Below are 20,768 nucleotides of genomic sequence, written 5' to 3' on the forward strand. Positions count from 1 at the left end.
ATCCCGGTCTCAAGTAACAAGCACCACAGGGCGTATTTGGATAATGGACCCAAGGCGTGCCCTGGACTGAAGCTCAGCTTTGCTGCCATTTTTAATTCACCCCTGGTATATTAAATTTCTTTGAATGATTTCACATAAGGAAAATGGGCTGGAAAAAAGTCAGTTGAGGAACATGCAAAGAAACTGATGAATTTCCCCCCGGGGAAGAGAAGCTCTGAAGATAAACTGTTAGTTCTTCTGGATGTAAACTCTGTGAGACCAGGGAGCAGGTCTTTCCCACTTTGCTCTTCTCACCTGGCAGCAGGGGCAGTGAAAGCTGAGCAATGAGTGAATGAAATAGCTGAAAGCAGTCATGTAGGAGGAAAAAGTAATGTTGGGTTTTTTTAAGTTTATTTATTTTGAGAGAGAGAATCCCAAGCAGGCTTCCCACTGTCAGTGCAGAGACACTGCAGAGAACCATGTCAGTGCGGGGCTCGATCCCACAAACCACGAGATCATGACCTGAGCCGAAGTCAAGAGTCAGACACTTAACTGACTAAGCCACCCAGGTGCCCTGAGAAAAAGTCATCTTCCCTTTTGGGGCCCCAGGGGGGAACTACAAGCATGGCAGTTATTCCCAGGAAAGAGATGAACTTCCTAAGGACAGAATAGCAGACTTAGTAGATTATGCTTAGAGGTTAGGCTTCACAGGTTAACTTTAGTTCCCTTAGTAAGCTGAGCACTGCTTGGCAGGTATCACCTGGTCTCCTCACAAAACCCTGTAAGGTGGGCACTCATTCCCATTTTTACAGATGAGGAGGAAATGGAAGCAAGGAAATGTCAAATCGCTCATCCACGGTCACATAGCTGGGACGTGACAGTATGGGATTTGAACCCAGGCACTCCTGCTCCAGTGTGCACTGCTCTTAAACACCCACTTCTAACCATGAGAGCTGCACAATGATGATCTGACCACTGTGGGAGGGGGTCACCTACCCATTCATCCCGGGAGGAGCCAGAGCCAAGAATGAACAAGTCTTGGTGGGGACGTTGGGTAGGGGATTCAAGCAGCAACCAGAGGGGGTGGACTAGATGACTCTCCAGACTTCCAGCTCTCAGAGAAGGTAACTCTGTGTCTCAATCTGTTCGGACTGCTATAACAACTGCCATAGACTGGGTGGCTTAAAAGAAACAAACATTTATTTCTTAGAGTCCTGCAGGCTGGGAAAGTCCAAGATCAAGGTGTCGGCAGATCCAGTGTCTAGTGACCGCTGTCTTCTCCTTGTGTCTTCACAGGGCCAAGAGAGCAGAGAGAGGAAACAGACTCTGGCTTGTCACTTCTTAAAAGGGCACTAATCCTATCATGAGGACTCTGTCCTTGTGACCTAATCACCCCCCAAAGGTCCCACCTCCAAATACCATGACACTGGGAGTAGGGTTTCAACATCTGAATTTGAGAGGGACATAAACATTCAGTCCATAGCACTCTGTCATTGAATGCTTTTGCCCTTGGTCATTCTTGGGAAGGAAGAGTTGCTTAGAGTTAGTCTGTTTGAAGGGGGGGAAAAATGCTGACCTGGGGGTCAGGACTCCAGGGTCCAGCCTGAATTGCAGGCAGCACTGTAATATTAGGTAAATTACAAAGCCCCCCTGGCAGAGGTTCCTCCACTGTAAAACAAAGAGGATAGGAAATCTCTAATCCTTTCCACCCCAAGATCCCACCATTCTTTGATTTGATGTGGGGGAGGAAAAGGATGATCGCAGCAGAGAGATGGTCCCCACTCTGCTACTTACACAGAAGGAACTCTTCCTCTCTGGGACCCTGCGGTTCCTTTTCTCTTTAAAGGCATGATCATTGGAAGCCTGACCGAGAAGAAATCAGTTCGGTCAATATCAGGCCATCCATCTCCATGGAACTTGGCCTTTTCCTTCTTTAGGACTGAGAATCTGACAATCTAGGGCATCTCAAAATTGATCTTGCTTTTTCTCAACCATGGACAAGGACTGATGTCAGAAATACCCAGAAAAACTGATGGAGCAGAATTCTGGCTACATCTGTAGATAGGCATTTTGAAGGGCCACACTGCATTTTTGCTGGAATGATCCCTGCCACATGGTTTTCCACCCCTGTGTTGCTTTTATAGATGTATATTTATATACATATAAATATCTCTTTCCCTGAGGGACAATGAAGCTCAGCCAAGTGGGAATTCAGTGTGATCCAGTAGAATTTGTCACAAAGGAATTTCACTGGGGTGGGGAGCAGAAGTTGTATATTCAGGGCATCACCTGCCTAATAAAAAATTGCACAGCTCCCAAGAACATGAGATTTTTTTTTCTTTTAAATTAATGTAATGAAGGGTGTGTTGTTTCTTCCATTTTTGCCTATTTAATTTGCTGCTTTTTTTTTGAGACAATAAGCAAACTAACAGTAGGAGTTAAATAATTTGTTAAAGGGTGGGGACTAGAGAGGAGTTGGGGTTTGGAAAGGGGGTTGGGGGACTAGAATCTGCCAGTAGCAGCAATAAATGCAGAGTTATGCCTCAGGCATAATATATCAAAGAAAATATAATGCATCCAGCTTAAAACTAATGATTGCCATATAATTAGATGAGAAGCATTGTGCTATAAATGTGTATTCTTTAGCGTGCTGTGATTTTACTGTAAAAAAAAGAGAGAGAGAGAGAGAGCAAGAGAGAGAGCGAGAAAGGAGACAGAAAAACACAGAGCCCAGCAACATACTATAAAAAGAACCTTCTGTTGACTTCTCTACTGTTTAGTATTCCTTGGCTGTTCTCCCTTGGGAGTGTGTAATTAGTACTTTATGAAGAGTACATTTAAAGCAGTTTAATATTCACCTCATTCAATCTGAAACAATGTGATCCATGCTTAGACAAATCAGTGCTCCTTGCTGACATAATCTGTCAGAACATTACCTCTGAAAAGACCTTTCAAGAGGTTTGGATGTTAATTAGTTGTCTATCATGTATAAACAGAGCAGTGAGCAGAAGGGGCTCCGACAGGCCAGAGGGATACGTTGGGAAATGCATTTTGTATGAACACGGCTTGCAGGGGGGTCTTCTGGCTCTGCCCGCCTCTCCCCACACCCCCGCCTCCCCCCTGTGTCAGCAGCCACATCGGCTTTGGACCTCTTCTGGGTGAGAAAAGAGCTTTCCAGTTGGCTTCAAGGGACACAGCTGGCCCCAGAGGGGACTGTGAATGCTAAAGGGCTTTCCCCACACACCAGCCAGCCACCCCTGCCCCCTGAGGTCCTGTGGCTCCCCAGGACAGGGCCACCTGCAAGGCGTGACAGGAAGCGTGACCTCACAGACCTGCTTGGGCTTCGGGGCCTGGCTGGGTCCCGCCTCCTGTGGATGGAGAGAGCCACAAGGAGGGAGAAGCCAGGCCTCCTGATGCCATCTTCCCACTCACCTAAAAGCTCTCCTTCTCTGGGAAGCCAGTGGGCAGTCCATGGTGCAAGAGAGGACTCGTACACACGGGAACTCACGCACATGTAACTTCTTTAACACCCCGGACTCACAGAATGCCAGCAAGGTTCCAAGCCTACAGGGCACGTAGTCCAGGCCCTGCCTCCAGGGTGAAACTTTGCTTAAGTGTGTCCTGCAAGGACCAGGTCCTGCCTGTGTAGGGCTGTCTAGGGATTTGAACTAGCCGTCTTTAATTCTGGACTTAGCCATTCCAGTGTGAAGCGCTTCCTAACATACTGAAGATGCTTACTCAGTAGTAGGTCAGGTCATCATTGTGTTGTTCGTGCCAGGCTCGTGATTCCAACATGGTGTGGCAGCTGGCAGCAGGAACCTCCTTACCTCCGACCAGGGACAAGTGTCCCTGTCCACTCAGCTGTCTCCTTACTCCCAGGCACCCCACCTTCTGTCAGTGGCCTCAACCCCCACAGAGTCTTTATTCAACACCCATTCCATAAGCATCCACTAGCACCTACTATGGGCACTGCACCATGTTACATTCTAGGGCAACACAGATGAGTTCTTGGCATAGGAGGCATTTACAGACCAATAAACTTATCATTACAGTTTGGGGTAATTGTAAGTAGTGTTAAGGGAGGCAATATAATTTAGTGGTTAAGAGGGAGGGCACGGAGTCAAACTGCCTGGACCCAGATCCCAGCCTTCCCACTTAACAGCGAGGGCAGGTGATTTAGCTGCTCTAAGCCTCAGTTTCCTTGTCTGCAAGATGGGGGTAAGAATAGCCACCTCGTAAGTTTGTGAATATTAAATGGGATAAAGCAGGAAACCACCTGGTGGAAAGCATAGGGTGTAATAAGTATTCAACTAATGTTTGCCCCTCAAAATAGTACAATAGGAACACAGAATGCCTAAGGTGGAAGAGGGGGGGTACCAACGGTGCCCAGGCAGTCTTGGAAGGCTCCCTAGAGTAGGTGACGTTTGACCCGTGTTTTAAAGGACTTAGCAGAAGTTCACCAGGTAAAGATGTGATAGAAGGGCTTTTTCTAGAGAGGAATGTGCACCACTGGCAGAAGGGGCACAGAAATGAGCAGGGTGTTTGGGATCTGAAGACATGACCTTGTGCTTCGTGTCACACTGCTGAGTTACAGCCTGGGAGGCTGGTCCCAGGTGAGGCTTTCAGAACCAGCCATGGGATGGCACAGGTACACAGAAAGGAGTGCTCCAGGTTCCATGGCTGGGTGACAGTGGGGTTCTTCTGACAGCTGAGGAACCTGTCACTTCTCCTTGTATTTCTCAAAAAGAAGCGTCAAGATCTCCAACACCCATAGCCTGGTATCTAACCTAAGCCTGAATACCCAGACAGAACTAGGACATCACATCAGAGGAAGCAGGAGCACTGGCTCTGGTCCGTTCTCACCCCACTCCTGCCCCTGCAGCTGAGAGCCGCAGCCCTCTGCAGGGCCCAGGCTTGCTGGGAAGACAGGCACGCAGCCTCCAGCAGGACGCCAGGAACGCAGAAAGCGCTCGGTACGTGGTGGGTTTTATTGTTAATGAAAAGAGCTTGATCAGGTCCACGCTTGTTTCAGAGCTGCTGTTTTACTTGACAAGAAGCCTGGGCTCTGGAGGACCAGGTAGTCCCCAGAGTTCTCTCAGTGAAACTCTGGGCCTCCCTGGACCTCGCCCGGTCTTTGTGGGGTCCCCTGTAGCCCGGCAGACTCCCAGGTCCTCACCTGCCCCTCAGCAGAACCCCGGGCCACTTCCTCTGAGACCAGGCCTCGTACACCCTGTAAAACATCCCAGACCCTAGGAGAATTCTGTCCCCCTACCACACCAAGGACAGGGCAAGCCAGCTTGAGCTGTATGTTCCTTCCCTCTCTCACTGAACGTAACAGTGCTATCAGCTCCCACCTAGCAGGTGCATAGACGGCGCCCTCACCACAGCCCTCTGAAACAGTCACTATTACAGCCACAGGCAGGCAATAAACTAAGTCTGAGGAGGCTGAATGACTGGTCCAAAGGCGTATAGCTAAATGGGTTCTAGGCTTTTCTATTTCCAAACTCCCCTCCACCCACCTCTATCGCTAGATTAGGGGCAGCGGACTACAGCCTACAGGCCAGATCGGCCTGTTTTTGTAGGACCTGTGGGCTAAGAATGGCTCTTACATTTTTAAAGAGTTATAAGTAAAGAAAGAACATGTGACCCAAACCGGCAAAGCCTCAAATACCCACTCCCTGGGCCTTGGCAGAAAGTTTGCCGACCCCGCACTAGAGCCCACCAGGCCGCTCGGGCAACATTCGACTCAGTAGACACCAGAGACTAGGGATACCAAGTGAAAAAGCCACGGTCATTAAGTTAGACGTTTGAGCAGGACGGTCCTGCTGTGTGACCCACCGCTTCAGAACCATTTTTTAAAAGGTGCTTACTGAAATGAAGTAGAGCTACAGGGAGCACCAGGAGTTTCTCTCTGTGCAGGCTTTATAATTTATGGTGAAACGTTTCGTACACAGTGTCTATTTCATGAAGTTATTCATATTTTGTGTGAAAAGTGGAAAAGCTGAGTGATGAAATGACTAATTTAGGGGCCTCTGGTGAATCCTCTCCCCTGGCCTCATAACCTCCAGGCCAGTGTTCTTTCCCTCACGCCATGGCTGCCTCCAAGCCCCAGGGCATCTGGGAAGGGAAGCTGGGGTGCAGAGAGGCCATGTAGGGCTGCAGGAACCTGGCCACAAGGGGAGCAACCATCAGCCCCAGCCGCCTCCCTCCCTCATACAGATTGAATTGATATGCATCTCAGATATCTTTTCTCAATACAAGCTCGACTATCTTGGAGCTATTTCAGCCACTGAGTCACCCCTCAAGAAGAGCACCCCAACTGCTATATCTCATCCATCCAGCCAAATAACTGTCCAGGAGGGCAAGAGTGCCTGGTTTCCAGGCCCAGCTGACCCACCAGCTGGCTGTGTGATCTAGGGCAGGCCAGCATCCCTCTCTGTGCCTCCCTTTCCTCCCCAGGAAGTGGAGTCAACAGTTCCCCCCCACCTCCTTAGCCCACATGGGACTCTGTGAGAGTGAATGAGATCATGTCTGTGTGCTACTTAGTGGAAGGAAGCAGCAGGAGTACAAGGTAGTATTATTTTCTGGGTCGGCTTGGGCAGTTGCCATGAAGTTGCTGAGATGTGTAAGCATTTCAAGGCCTCAGGAACGAGTCCCAGGAACGCCATGGGAAGGCAGTGTGTCAGAACCAGCCAGGGCTTCCCGGTCACTGAGATGTGAGTTCAAAGCCCAGCTCAGCCACTTACCAGCTTTGACAAACCTCCTTGTCACTTTTGGCCTCAGTTTCCTCACTGATAAAATGGGGATAATCCCAGCCACAGAGGATTGTTTGTTTGAGGAGTATATAAAATAATCCCTGGCAATGATTATTATTAATGCTCTGGACCTTTGTCAGGACACCTCTTCGTGTCTCCATAAACTGTCTCCAAATAAGTGCAGAGGCCCTCCACCCAGGTACCCTCAGGACAGCTTTCCATAGCAGGGATGGGCTGAGCTTCCCAAGTACTACCTCCTTTGGACAAAGGAAAGTGAGAGCTCAGGCAGTGAGCACAGGCCTCTCCCAGCATCCCCTAGCAGCCTGCAACCTGCAGGGCCAAGGCCCCAAGGCCAGGGGACTGGGTGAAGCCAGATGTGCCCTGGAGCCCTCTCCCCTTGGAGAGTGGTAGAGAAAGTCCCCTGAGTTCTGAACCTACAGGGTCAACCTCCGCAAGCCAAAATTCCCAGCCTGGCCAGCTGTCCAAGGTCAGCAGGCCCTAACCCCCTTATCTCTCACCGGGTACAAAATAAAGGGCTTCAGCGAGCCTCCGGGCAAATGGTTCTTGGGACAGACGTAAATGAACTGTCTTCCTATCCTGTTTTTGCAAGGCAGGAAGGGACATGAAAGTGGGGGCAGTGGACTCACACGGAGAAGGTCTGCGTGGGAAGGAGTAGCATTGGGGCAGTGGTCGAGGTTGGTGGGACCAAAGCCAGTGAGGAAGCTGAGCTCCATCCAGCAGAGGGTGTGAGAACCAGCCACAAACTGGCCGAGGCCTCATGCGGCTCACAGCAAAGCTGCTGAGCCAATCTGGCCAAGACAGTCTGAATTAGTCACCAGTTTTGACAAGGAGGTAAATTGGTTACATAACATCCTCCCTCACCCTCCATTGGCTCTCCTGAGCTGAGCTCTCTCGGGTGAAGGGCCTAAGGCAGGGAGGGTCCCTTTCTGGGAGCCTAGGGGCTAGGGTTGGCTCACAAGCCCTCCCCAGGCCTGCTCCAGCCCCACAGAGCCAGAAGGAGGCGCCAGCTGTTCACCTCCTGTCTGAGTCTTTGCCTCCCTGCCTCCAAAACAATCCCACGCTAGTCTTGCAACCCTAGGACTTTGGGCGTTAGCAGGGAAAATGCCCCAGCAAAGAGTTACATATGTTTCCCAGCTCATGGCAGCTCGGTGGCTCTCTGAGCACTAAAGCCCACTTCCCTACTGAATTTATCATAAGACATCACAGTGATAATTATGATCAATAAGCATTTAGGGAGCACCTCTTGTTGTGGCCCTGTTGAAGGCACTGTAGGGGCTAAAAGATGAATAGGACACATGTGTGCAGCAGCAGAAGCAGCTTGGAATGAGAATGCCTTTCCTCCAGGGAGGAGGGCACTTTCACAAAGAGGAACACTAAGCAAGTGTCCCCATTGCCTGCTGAGGGTCACATTAATCTCTAGGTAAGGTTTGGAGAAACCAGCCTTGACCTGAGAGACACCCAGAACGGTGCAGGTTTCTGGCAGCCAGATTTCTCACTGATTTACTCATGCACTGCACACAGCTGAATGAAGAACAATAAATGTTTAACGATATTAATAATAGGTGATAGTGACAATGATGACGATGAGGAGGAGGAGGATGACAATGATGAAGCTACTGTTAGAGAAAAACATATGAGTCCCATTTTGGCCCCAAGTCCCTGGGACTTCAGTTCTTCCTCCCTCCCAATCGGTGCTCCTGTTACAGTCACTAGAGAATAGAAAACAGGAGTAGAAACTTGAGAAACATTTAAGAATCATTCGTGCAGACCTTCTGACTCCAAGCAGGACTCGACTAATTCATCCAGGAAGAGTCACCCATTGCAGCAAAGGGGCAAACACAGGAGCCAGTGAGTGGAACCAGGGGCTTTGGGGCCCCTCCTCCCTCTCCCAACTCTAAGTCAAGGGAAAGTCCCCATCCCAGGCTCTTGGGGGACAGTAATAACACCAAGGGCCACATTCGCTACTCATCATCCTACAATTAGGAGCTGGAAGAGATCCAAGAGATCATCTAGTCCAGCCTTCCCATGGTACAGATGGGAACACTGAGGCCCAGAGAGGATAAATGACTCACCCAGAGCCACAAAGCAGAGCTGGGACTCAAACGCCCATCTCCTTTCATTACCCTGTAAAAACCAGACAGAAAAAGATGATGGGGGGCACAGATGTGGGGAAACTACCAGCCTTCCCTATCTGGAGAGGTCTGAGTGACCCATACATAATTCCTGCCTCTCTGGCTGATATCAGGCAGCTCACAGCTTTGCACAGAGGGAGAAGCAGCTTCCCCAAGGAGGGCGTGCAAACAACCATGATGCCAAGTCAGTCTGTACAGTTTCTAGAACAATGAGCCTTTCCTCTCTGCTCAGAAAGGCTTTCCTCTCCTCTCAAGAAAAGAGCTAAAAGGGTAAACTACCCTCAGGCCTACAGGCAAATTCCCGATGAGAAGTCTGATCCAGCTTCTATCTCCCAAAGATCTCTGTGGGTGTCTACTTGGGATAAGCTTTCCCAGCAATATTTGAAGCCAATTAGAGAAAATTAAGGGATTAAATAGGAAACCTCATGTCGGTTTAGGCTACAAAATCGTTCACTCATTCAACAAACTTCTGCAGAGTGTCTACTCCAAGAGGATTCCATGATGAAAGAGATAGGGCCTCTGCTCTTAGTCTATCTGCGGCCGGGTAGGCAAGAAAAGGGAGCAGCTACCACAGGGACTTGAATCGCTACAATGGAGGACACTGGGGGAGCAGCAAGGAGGGAGGACTATCTGGAGTGGGGAGGTGAGAGGTGGGGGCAGCTTCACGGAGGAGAAAGCACCAGACCCTGGGCACTCGGGAGCCACTGCAAAGCCAGAAGCCTATCCTGAGCAGATGCAAATTGACCCATTTGCTTTCATTTTTCACTTTGCCGTTTGTCCCTCCTCTTCCCCAGAGTTCAGAGACATTCTTTTTTCCATGTGAACATACCTCCTCAGCCACCCCTAGCCTCTGTCTTTAGACTGTCCTTTCCCATCATTTTCCCCATTTGAGACCCAAACCCAGCCTATACCCTATTGATGAATAGGTAGATGTGGCATTGGAGGTTGTGGGGAGGGCCACCACCAGACTCACCCTGGACAGATGTGCTCTGTTCCCCACACAGCTGTCTGGGCAGCCCATCTGTGCTCACTTCCTGCCTCCCAGCTCCAGCCCCTCACACCTCCCACGCTGGGGTGGGGAAGTCTGGTCCGAAAGCCAGTGTGGAGGCCAGGCCGCCCGCCAGCACAGCAGAGCCCATAGCCCAGGACCCTGGCGCCCACCCTCCGCCCTCCTCCACAAAGAATGGTGCCCTAGGAAGGGCTTCAGCAAGGTGATCACTCTGGAGGGCTCTGCCTTGGAGTTTAACCTCAGCCTCTTGGCAGCTGCGGGAGCCGTCTGGCTCTCAAGTTCGCCCAGCACTGTTTGTCCATGTTAAACACACCGACATCACTGATCTCATGTCATTATTCTGTCAAAACTAAGAAGTCTGCTTCACTCTGGCCAGGTATCTCCAAAGGAAGAAAAAATTATTTTCAAAAAGAGTTTGATGCAAGAGGATGTCCCAGCTAAAAGTCCATCCCAATGCCCTCGAATCACTGACTCCTTATAGAAGTCCTTGTGGCGCCCCACCCACCCCCCTTCTTTGCTGGGAGGTGGGAGGAAATGGGAAATCGCTGGAAGAAGTGACTTCTCTGTTTCTGGGATGCTCACAACTCCCTCCTGCCCCCTGAGAAGGGTGTGTCTTTCTCTGGGACTATAGTGATAGTGCAGGTAGCTCTGGGGCTCCCATGGGCTGAACGCTACTTTTTTTTTTTTTTTTTTTTTTTAAGAGAGAGCATGTACATGCAAGTGGGGGAGGGGCAGAGGAGAGGGTGACTCTCAAGTGGGTCCATGCCTACTGCGGGAACCCAATGCAGGGCTTGACCTCAGGACCCTGAGGTCATGACCTGAGCCAAAATCAAGAGTCGGACACTTAACCAACTGAGCCAGCCAGGCACTCCTGAACACTCCTTAACAGCAGGAACTGTAGCCCTGTGGCTCCCAGCCTGGATCTGTGCATGGTAGTGACTTGATAAGAGTGTGCTGAAATGAGCTGCTAAGCTATTCCCTGACCACAGGCCTGCATCAAACAGGCAGGTGAGGAATCTGATTACCCCTCTTCAGTTTGCTCATAGGAAACTCAGATTGGCAATCAGGAAAGGAGAGACATAGCAGTGATATATCTACATGATGGAGAATGGGGATGGAAAATATTAGAAGAATGGGAAATTTCAGTGTAAACTAACAGGTATCTCCTACTGAACCCAGAGCCTTTCCCTGAATACTGGGTCCTGGTGCACTGGGAATTAGACAGAAACCTGATAAATTGCTCCTTTCCCTCAAAACAACAATGTCTTAGGAGTATATACAAACTCCAGAATCCTACGCTCCTGAACAGTGGGATTGCCTGGATGGAAACTGACTTCTCCAGGCAGAAATGACCCCCAGAACAAGGGCTGGTGCCAAGCAGAAGAGCACAGAACTCACCCAGCCTCTCCGGTTTTAAGAGGCGATTGCCTTCCTTGACCGCCATTTTTAAATAAGAGGAAATTCCAATTCACCCACTCTTCCCACCACATCTGCAGACATACATAGATCCTGTATATGACTTTAGGTAAGGGGCAGTGCCGGTCTTTCTGCCAGGCTGGAAACCCATGAGCCATGGGTGTTGATTCTGCTTTTTTTGTTGTTGTTCCCTTAAGATGAGCTGCTTCAGGGTGACCAGACAACCATAAACGTAGGTTACTTGCTTTTGAAACTGTTTTGCTAAGTATCTAGAAAAGAAAATTTCTTTCACAAAGACCTCCATGTCACCACTTTTTCACTTTACAAATTGAGCCACCGTAACTGTGACAGAGTCCCTGAGATTCAGGTCCCAGCCTGAAAACTCTGATCACTTGATAAGTCTGAGCCTGCGTAGCAGAAAGAGAAGATGGATGAGTAAATGGCTAATGATGGATGGTGGCTAGGAAGGAAGGCAGGCTGCTAAGCCACTAAGCCAGAGCAGGCCAAGAGGCCAAGAGCCCCCTGCTTCTCTGGGGCCTTTGAGGCAAGCTTTAGCCCAAAGGAGGCACTCCTTTGTTTTAAGAATGGTAATTTAGGCTCCTGTGGTTTCAAATACAAATACACACACACACACACACACACACACACACACACACACCACTTCTCCTCTAAGGCAAGCCGCCTTTCTAGCAGCCCACTAATTATTTGGGGCCTCTCTCCCTACTATAGATTTAAGAGAAAGGTAAAAAGCCATATTCACCTGGATCCTTCCATTAGTTCATCATGATAGGGAAGCCCTAGGATTGTACAGATGTTCCTGAGTTTTAGACCCAAAGTTCCTCAAGGCAGCTAGGGCTTGGAGGGAAGGGACAGGGCCTCATTCTGACCACCTCCCAGGAGTTGCAAATTGTCTGGAGGTCCTCAGAGATCCCCAGGTCTCACACGGCATAATAGTGTCTATAGGTTTCCGAATTGGGGACCCCAGCCTTTGCCCTCCTAATCTTGGGATCTTAGTTCAGGGTGGCCACCCTGGCCTACCTGAAGCCTATCTAGGAGCAGGAGGCTTGACCCCGGCAGCCCCTGCAGCACGGATTCCCTGGGACAGATTTCACAACCCAGCGCTGAGTTTTACTACAAGTTTCAGACAAAGAAGGTGTGTTGGAGTTGAGAGCATGCTTCTGCCCGCTGCGTGGGTGTCAAGTTCAATACCTTCTTGTCAACACTTGAATGTGTTGAACATCACTCACAAGGGCATTCTTTAAGAAACCTATTAACTTAATTACCCAGGGTTTTTTTTCCCCGCTCTCTCCCCCTATCCATGCATCTCATATAAAAGTTTGGCTTTCTTCCTTTCCGAGATATTTTTGATGTAACCTCTCTCCCCTTGGCACAATACCGTCTTGTTTATTTCTCTAACAGTCAGAGTGGCTGCCACTGTACAGACTGCCTCCTTTACTCAGGTCTTAGCCCTGAGGGAAGCTAAGAGAGAGCAAAGTGTGACCCTGGTGGTGGCAACTGGGGGTGGGGAGGATGGGTCATCTTGCACCCTTTCTGATTGCCCAGCGGGAGTGGAAATCTAGAGGATGCAAACAATGAAGGGCAAACCAAGCTCCTGCAAGGTATACCCCTCCTTCCTGCAGAAGGTGAGGGAGGAGTCACCCAGAGACACAGGCCAATCAACAAGCATTTATTAAACACCAGCCATGTGCCCACAACCATTTACCTGGATTTTAGAAGAGAAAATTCTGCCCAGATACATTTTTCCAAATTCTGGCCCCATGTACCTCAAAGCCCCTGGGAAAATGAAATAATTAATTTGTTATAAATCATCTCATGCTGGGAATCAGGAGAACTATGTTCCCAGACCCATGCTGCCTACAAGGGCCCTGAGTTGGTTCCTCAGTGAAATGCAGAGGGCAGGGGTGGAGGGGACCTCACTGAAGGATTTCCCTTTAGAAGGACCCCCTTTAGAACTCACCCATGGCTCATCTGTGCTTCCACAGCTTCCTGAGGCTACCCACCCATATGGGGAATCTGCTCAAAGAAAGGGAAGGAGTGGCAGTGTTCAGACAGAGAGGCAAATGGGGACCATCTCAGAGAGTTGATCCATATACTGTGTTTGGTGGCCCTGCCCTGGATGGTGACTCACCTGTCCAGGGAGGAGGAGATGGACAGAGGCAGGGGCTGGGGCAGGCATGGCTTTCAGTGCTGGGGGGTAGGTGAAGGTCATGAGCCTAGGGAAGGCAGCTGTGCTTCGAGGACCGACATTACACAGAGGGGGCCTCTTGCCCACAGACCTAAAGCAAGAAGAGCTACACAGAGACCCATGTGTGGGGAGACATGTGGGGGAGGTACCAACCAGCCAGACCTCATCGTATCGTGGGAAATCTGGGCTGCCAGCTATGATAAAGGAGGAACACACCCCACAGCTTTCTTGCCAAAACCATGCATAACCAAAAAGCAATTTTCAGATCTTTCTAACCATCCTCACTCTCTTTCCTATTTCCGGGAAGCAAAAACACTGGAGCAAATTCAGAAATTCCAGCAGGACTCTGTGGTATCTGCCCTCTGTACCCACACCTTTCTCAGTTCCCTGACCCCAGATTGACATATCCCCAACCCCCACAATAGCACCCCACCCCAAACTCTCAGTGGACCAGTGAAGGTCTACAGAACCAAGAGGCACTGATGTAGTGAGTCCTGTGTGTGGAATTACAGAGTTAGAAGGGACCCACTGGGTCATCTGATCCAGTTTCCTGGCTCCAGGCAGGTCTGCTTCTGAATCATTCTCTTGTAGTGGCCTCTCTGTTCTCCTGTAGTGTAAGTGATGGCAAAGAAAGGCCTGGCCTGCAGTTAGAGCTTCGTAGCTGCCCAGTCAGGGAGGGTTCTCTTTTCCCAGGAAGCTCTTGCTTCTGGGGAACCCCGAGACTACCTGATGTTGTTCCCACCTGTCTCTCTGACTCAGGGCTGATTAAAGTCTGGTGACCTCTGATTCAACCCCCCATTTCTTCACTTACCCCTAGCGACCACCTCCTTCTGTGTGCCATTTAGTGCAAATGAAAGGTCAGAGAGGGGAGAGCTGGCAGAGACCAAGGATTTGACCCCAAGTTCCTAAAGGTTGGAAGGTTTACATCACAAGCCCTCAGTGCCCTCTCCCCCAAGGCATCCAGCATGCAGTTTCGCTCTGATGCAACTCTACAAGGCGGGTCCTGTGACCTGAGATCCCCGAGGCTTAGATACCTTCTGAAGCAAAAGAGAAGGCATCCTCTTCTCTTTACACTGTGGTCACGCCCCATCATATACTAGCTGGTGGGCTTCTCTCCCCTGCCCTCAGAGGGCTCCTCTCAGTGGTCCCTCTGACCTCAGCCATAGGCTTGGAGCCTCCATCACACGCAAGGAGCCTGAGAACAGCCCTCTCTCGAGGAATCCTTTCCTTCTTTCCAGATGTGGGGAGATCTGCTGTAGCAGAAGCTTGGAAGGAGGACAAAGCAGCAAAGGCTGATTTATCTTCCTTCTACATACCTCCCTACTCAGTGTATGCACGTGTGTGTGTGTGTGTGTGTGTGTGTGTGTGCATGAGTGTCCAAGGCATTCAAGTTGACTAAGAATCTAAGCATTGCCTAAGCCAGGGCCTGGGTCCAGGTGAAGCCCCTCCTCCTTTCTCCACCCAAGCTGGGACAGACATCCCCTCCAATGCCAGGGCCAACATCGCTGTGGGAGAGCATGCATGTGGCCTGGGGCTCCTGCTCCACAGTGGCTGTGTGCACACACACTCATTCCCTGAGAAAGCCCCTGGGGCCTCTGTGGGAAGACTTTCCGGGAGACATTTATGGCAGAAGAGGAAGTCTGGGGCATCATCAGAGCAACCTGGGCCAGGGAACAGGCAAACGCCTGCCAGGAGTGGAGTCAGGCTGCAAACTTCCCCTAATTACAGAGCTTTTAACCCCTTTTCTAGTCACAGGCCATTCAATCAGACAGGGTCAGACTGATAAGCGGGGTCTCCAGAGTACCACTGCTGCCCCTCATAGCCCCCTCCGCCACATGTGCATATCTGTATATGTATGCATGTGCATAGGTGCACACACATGTATGTGTACACACACACACACACACACACACACACACACACACACACACACCACCTGCCCTGCTGCTCATACTGACTCACCCAGATTGATGGTAGCAGACTCCTGCCCAAAAGAAGCATGGAACTCAGAGCCGGAAAGAAACCTTGAGGTTTGGGCACCTTCCTCAAGAAATTATCCTCATTATTTTACAGAAGAGGCTACTGAGGCTCACAGATCCAATATCCATGTTTATCCAACTCCAAGCCCAGAACCCAGGCCTCCGTGGCCTCTTACTGGTCAGGAAGCTGAGCATGGGAGAGAAGCTAGGTCCACACAAAGGCACTTAGGGGATGGGACATGGCCTGGACAAAGGTGGGGAGTGCCCCCAGGGACCTCCCCAGAGTCGAGCACTTGGTATCACTTAGAGCTCTGATGTCTAGTTCACTAGCCACTAGCCACATGTACCTATTTAAATTAAAATTAATTAAACTTAATAAAGTGCTTAAAAATTCAGTTTCTTTACAGCAGTAGCTACATTTGAAGCGTTCAAGAGCCACATGTGGCTAGAGCTACTATATAGAACAGTGCAGATCTAGAACATTTCCATCACCGCAGATTATTGTATTGGGTGGACCGTGCTGATCAGGCAAGACAGACTGCAGGACCAGATGGTCTGAAGAAATCTGTTTCCTGGTGGAGGGCTGAGGTCCCGTTGGAAGGAAGGAGAGGAGGAGGGAGAAGAGGGCAGAACAGAGGACTCAAGAGAAAGATGCTGGAGAGAGGAGAGAGAACAGAGGAGGGGGAGGCTGGCGTAAAAGAGGAGGGGCAGGAAGGAAAGGGAAATCCTGTGTCTGTCCCTGTGGCTGGGGTCTGACCAACTGTTCTAGTCCTGGACGACTGACATATTCTCCCTATTCTACTCCAGAAGAGCCAGAAAACAGAGTCACAGACTGCACAACCAGGGGCCATAAATAGGGCATCTGATAGCTTTCCAGACCTAAAGAGCCCAACCTGTCCCCAAACGGAGCACCCCTTGCACCCAGGACTCTCTCCATCCCCAGGGTGGTTTGCACACCTGGGCAACTGGACTGGCAGAGAAATGCTCCTGCCCCTTGCACTGGAAGGGCATGCCCTGGGGCCCTTTTACAGCTCACTGCAGCAAAAATGTTTCCAGGAAGGAAGGGAGGAAGGAAGGAAGGAAGGAAGGAAGGAAGGAAGGAAGGAAGGGGAAAGGAAGGGAAGGAAAGGAGGAAGGAAGGGATGGAGAATCTAGTGAAATAAAAATGCTTCTCGTGCCACAAGCTGGGTGCGTTTTTCAAACCAGGAGACAATACCTTGATTCAATTCCATAGACGCATAATCCATTTTGTCACTTTCTCACACATTCTTCTAAGCGAACATTTGAGAGAGGGAATTGAACTAGGCAAAGAGTATCATGTCTGAAATCAGAAATGCCTGGGTTTACTTCCCATTGTGCCACCTAATGACCAGGACAGGTGGCTGCGCTCCCCCAGCCTCAGTTGCCTGCTTTGCAGGGCCATCAGGCTGCTCTAGCGCACTGATAGGTGTGGAGCACAAGGACCAGGCAGACACTTGTGTGTCAGTCCCTCCTCCTCCACTGCCCCAGGGACTTACCCGCATCCTCCCCCTGCCACAAGAGCAGGAGAGGATGTACAGAACAAGATCCCCTGGAGGAGCTCAGGGCCAGGGGAGAGGCAGAAGAGCCAGCAGCTGCAGATTAGGCTGAGGAGTCCACGCCATGCAGCACGACAGAGCCAAGCACAGTGTGAGGGAGGAAGCCCTGGGGGAAAGGCAGTTGAGGAAGGCTTCACAGACACAGAGAAGTATGAACCGGACTGAAAAGAGAATCTGTGGAGGGCATCTGACACTGAGAAACCACATGAGCCAAGCTCATAAGGAACCTCAACTCTCCCTGAGAAGAGCGCCCAGCCTCAGATGGGAAAAGCCTCTAGCTTGAGCCTCGGGCCCTCCCTGAGTCACCTGGCCACCCCCATCCCTCCAGGTCCCACTTCCCCAGAGGGGGTTTTCAATGCCTCGTTATAGCCCACACCCCCTCTCAATGGCCCTTGGGGTCCCTAAGTCAGGAGGATGCTGGAGAAGTAGCCTGTCCCTGTCAGAAGAGCTTCCTGCCTCCAGGCCTGGATGCGATTCGGGAGAGATGTGGGGAGATCTAAACTGGTCTTACAGCCAAATTTAAGCACATCCAGGGTCACCCGAGAAGATTCCAGCAAAGGGGACACAAGTCATCTCTTCAGAACTGATTTCCTTAACACAGCCCCCTTGTTATGAGGTGTAGGCAAAAGAACACTGGGCTATGAGTCAGGAGGTTTGGAGCACGGGCCAGGACACCTGGGTTGCATTCCCAGATATGCCGCCGATTGGGACTGTAATCTCAGGCAAGTCACTTAACCTCTCAAGAGCTTGCGTTCCCCACCTGCAAATTGGGGGGGGGGGGGTGATACTCTCTGCCCTTTCTGCCTTCTTGTAAAAGGAAGATTAGATGATACAGTGGCACAAAGGTGCCTGACACACGTCCAGGATGGTGGTGATTGCTTTACCAACCATGACACCACCTCCCAGTGACTTACCTTAGCTGCCAGCTCCCTGCTCTCCCAGAGCAAAGACTTAAGACTTGTGCTTCTGTATGTTCCTTTTCTAGTCTGGTGCCCCCCAGCTGAGATGCTAAGTGTGACCTGGGAGCAGTGCTTTTTCTGCCCTACATTGTAAAGGGGCAATTGTGTCCAAAGGGAGGGGACGTGAAACTAGGGTATTGGCGAGGGGCACAGGAACCTGCATTCTTGGGAGTCTCTGCCCTCCAGTGACCTCAATTATCTGCAAATGGCCTGGAGGCAGGGCTGGGCCAGCGCCTGGATGGGAACACTGAGGCTGCAGGCTGACTCACTCGTGAGTTTCTTGCCAGTGGCAGACCCTGTCATGGTGGCCCGTGGCTTCTCTGCAGGCTCTGAGCAGAAGACCACGATTAGACAGTTCCATAGCTCTGGGGAAGGCAAAGTGGGCTGTCTCCATCCTTGGGGACTGCCCATCCCACCTCCCTCTAATGCTACCAGTCCCAGATCCCTTGACTCCTCCCTACCCCGCCCCCCACCCCCCCGGAGGGGCTTGTCCATGGCAAGTGGACTGCTGGATTGTGTATTTTCACTTCCCATTTCATCCCAAGTGATCTCATGTTCCCCTGACCAATTTCTACAATCAGATTTGGGAGAGGTGTGGGGCTCGGAAAAACTTGAGTCTCTTCATGGAGCTAATGCTGGGAACACAGGGGCAAGTATCTCTTTAAAAATACTCCCTGCATAGCAGGTCACACTGGCCTGTAGCCACAACACCCGGGGCTGTGATCTCATCAAGCTCCAGGAAGCCAAACAGGGTCAGGCTTGGCTAGTCCCTGAGCGGGAGACCTCCCAAGCAAAACACAGGTGTTGCTGGTGATTCAGCAGGCTGAACCCCTCCCTGCACAAGTCTAGCTCTTGTCAGGTGTTGGATGATTCTGTGAGCTCCTATCAGTACCTGGGCAGAAGGGGGCGTGGTGCAGGCAGCGGGTGCTAGACGCTCTTTCCTTGCGCTACGTGTTACAGGTGTCGACACCACCGTTCTTAAGAATCAGGGCGAACATGCTTCCTCCCTCCCCAACCCCTGCCCACTTCCTAAGGTTGGTCAGCCATCGACCTAAATTCTCGCAGCTGTTTCAAACAGATAAGGGATGGAAGAGGAAAAGGCAGCCCCCAAGGGGCTCAGGAACCAACTGGCCCCCACCCGAACAGCTGGGGTCTGTGGCTGCCACCAGGCTCTGGGTCTCAGCCCTCAGGATGGTCCCTTCTGGTTTGGGAATGGGTGAAGATGAAAGGGGTCCATGAAATGAGGGCAGTCATTAGGCTGTTTTATGAGTACACAGATGTTCATTACACCCCAACCCCATCATTAGAGGCTGTGGCAGGAGAGAGCTCGGGGCCCCTTCTTTATTGCAGTAGAAACCGAGGGGTTTCTCCCCTAGAAGGGACCTCTGCTTCTGCTTCTCAGCCAGGGGTCCTGCCCAGGAGAAGGTCAGTAGCCTCCATTCCAGTCCTAACTCACTCCCTCTCCTACTCCTGCCTCAACTCAAGGAGGTGATACGGGCCCTGAAAGAGCCCACGCCCAGTAGCTAGAGTCTGGAAATAGGGGCCTTTCCATCCCAGTGCACAGTTCTCCCTCCCCTCCCCCCGCCAAGCACCACTATCAGGTGGGGAGTCTTTCTGCTTCTTCCAGGAAGCCCTCCCTGCCCTCTGTAAATCCTCTTGCTAGCATGCATCACATCTGTAACTACCCCTTCATTGTGTTACTGTCAGACTGTAAACCACCCGCACACCTGCACCGCACTTGGCACCTAGCACAACAGTAAATGTGGACTTCATTGATATCAGCCAGGAGCCAGGGCAGGTGACCTGGTAGAGAAAGAGGGATTCTCTGTGGCCCCCATCCTTCCCGCCTCTGCCTTTTCCCACAGTGCAAAGGATCTGAGGAACCTGCTGCTTTCTTGAGGCCACAGTCAGCAAGTAACATAAACAAACCATCTGCCGTTGTCTAGACAGTGCCCCCACTTACCTCCCAAATGTAACCCCTTTGCACAAATCCCACTGAGCACCTGCTTGCATCTTTCCTTGCAGGCTGCCCCCTTCCTGTAGGGGAGCACCCAGAGAGAGAGTCTGGCGGGGCCAAACCCACTCCTGCAGGGGTCAGCCCTTCATGCATGACAGGACTGCAGGCTGGGAGGCTTGCCCCTCTTCCCCATTAGGGCTGCAAGCGCAGTGGTAATAGGCTGGAGCCCACCCTGCTGGTGCAGGCCATGGAGGCCGAATGGAGCGTGGCCAGACCCCACAGAGAGGAGGCAGATTAATCAGCTGTCATTTGCGTTCATTAAAGACCCCTTGCTTGTGCACTGCAGCCTTAGATGCCAGGGCAATTGACTGCTCACAATAAAAAGTTCTGGGGAGAAGTTTGTCTCAGCTCCCTGTGGCCTAGCCTTGGGATCAGCCTGGCATCCTAGAATCGCAGACTCCTGGGGTGGAAGGCCTCTGAGGTCCAGCCACATGGTTCAGGGATAGGCAGACTGAGCCCCAGATCCAGAAGCTTGGGGAGTCAGCAGCTGTGGAGGCCCCTTGACCCTCTTTGGGATTCTTCCCTGTTATCACCCCATCCCCTTTCCTCCCATCTCCTCATGGCCCTGGGCACTGTCACCTGGAACTGCTGGGCCCTCCTCAAGCTTGTGCAAAGACTCATTTCAACACACTTGGAGACCGATGACAATCCCCATAGGGCAGGAAGCCAAGCACAGCAACTGCCCCAAGCCTAGCTCTCCACCTGCCTTCCCATCAGC

General features: G+C 51.1%; 1 protein-coding gene across 4 annotated transcripts in view; it reads left to right on the plus strand.

Moving 5' to 3' along the window:
* Positions 1-20,768, plus strand: part of PEBP4 (phosphatidylethanolamine binding protein 4) — a 214,399-nt gene that overhangs the window by 167,817 nt on the left and 25,814 nt on the right. The window lies entirely within an intron of this gene.

This window comes from Panthera pardus, unplaced genomic scaffold, assembly GCF_024362965.1.
Source record: "Panthera pardus isolate Hobbes unplaced genomic scaffold, ASM2436296v1 HiC_scaffold_13, whole genome shotgun sequence".
Lineage (NCBI taxonomy): Eukaryota > Metazoa > Chordata > Mammalia > Carnivora > Felidae > Panthera > Panthera pardus.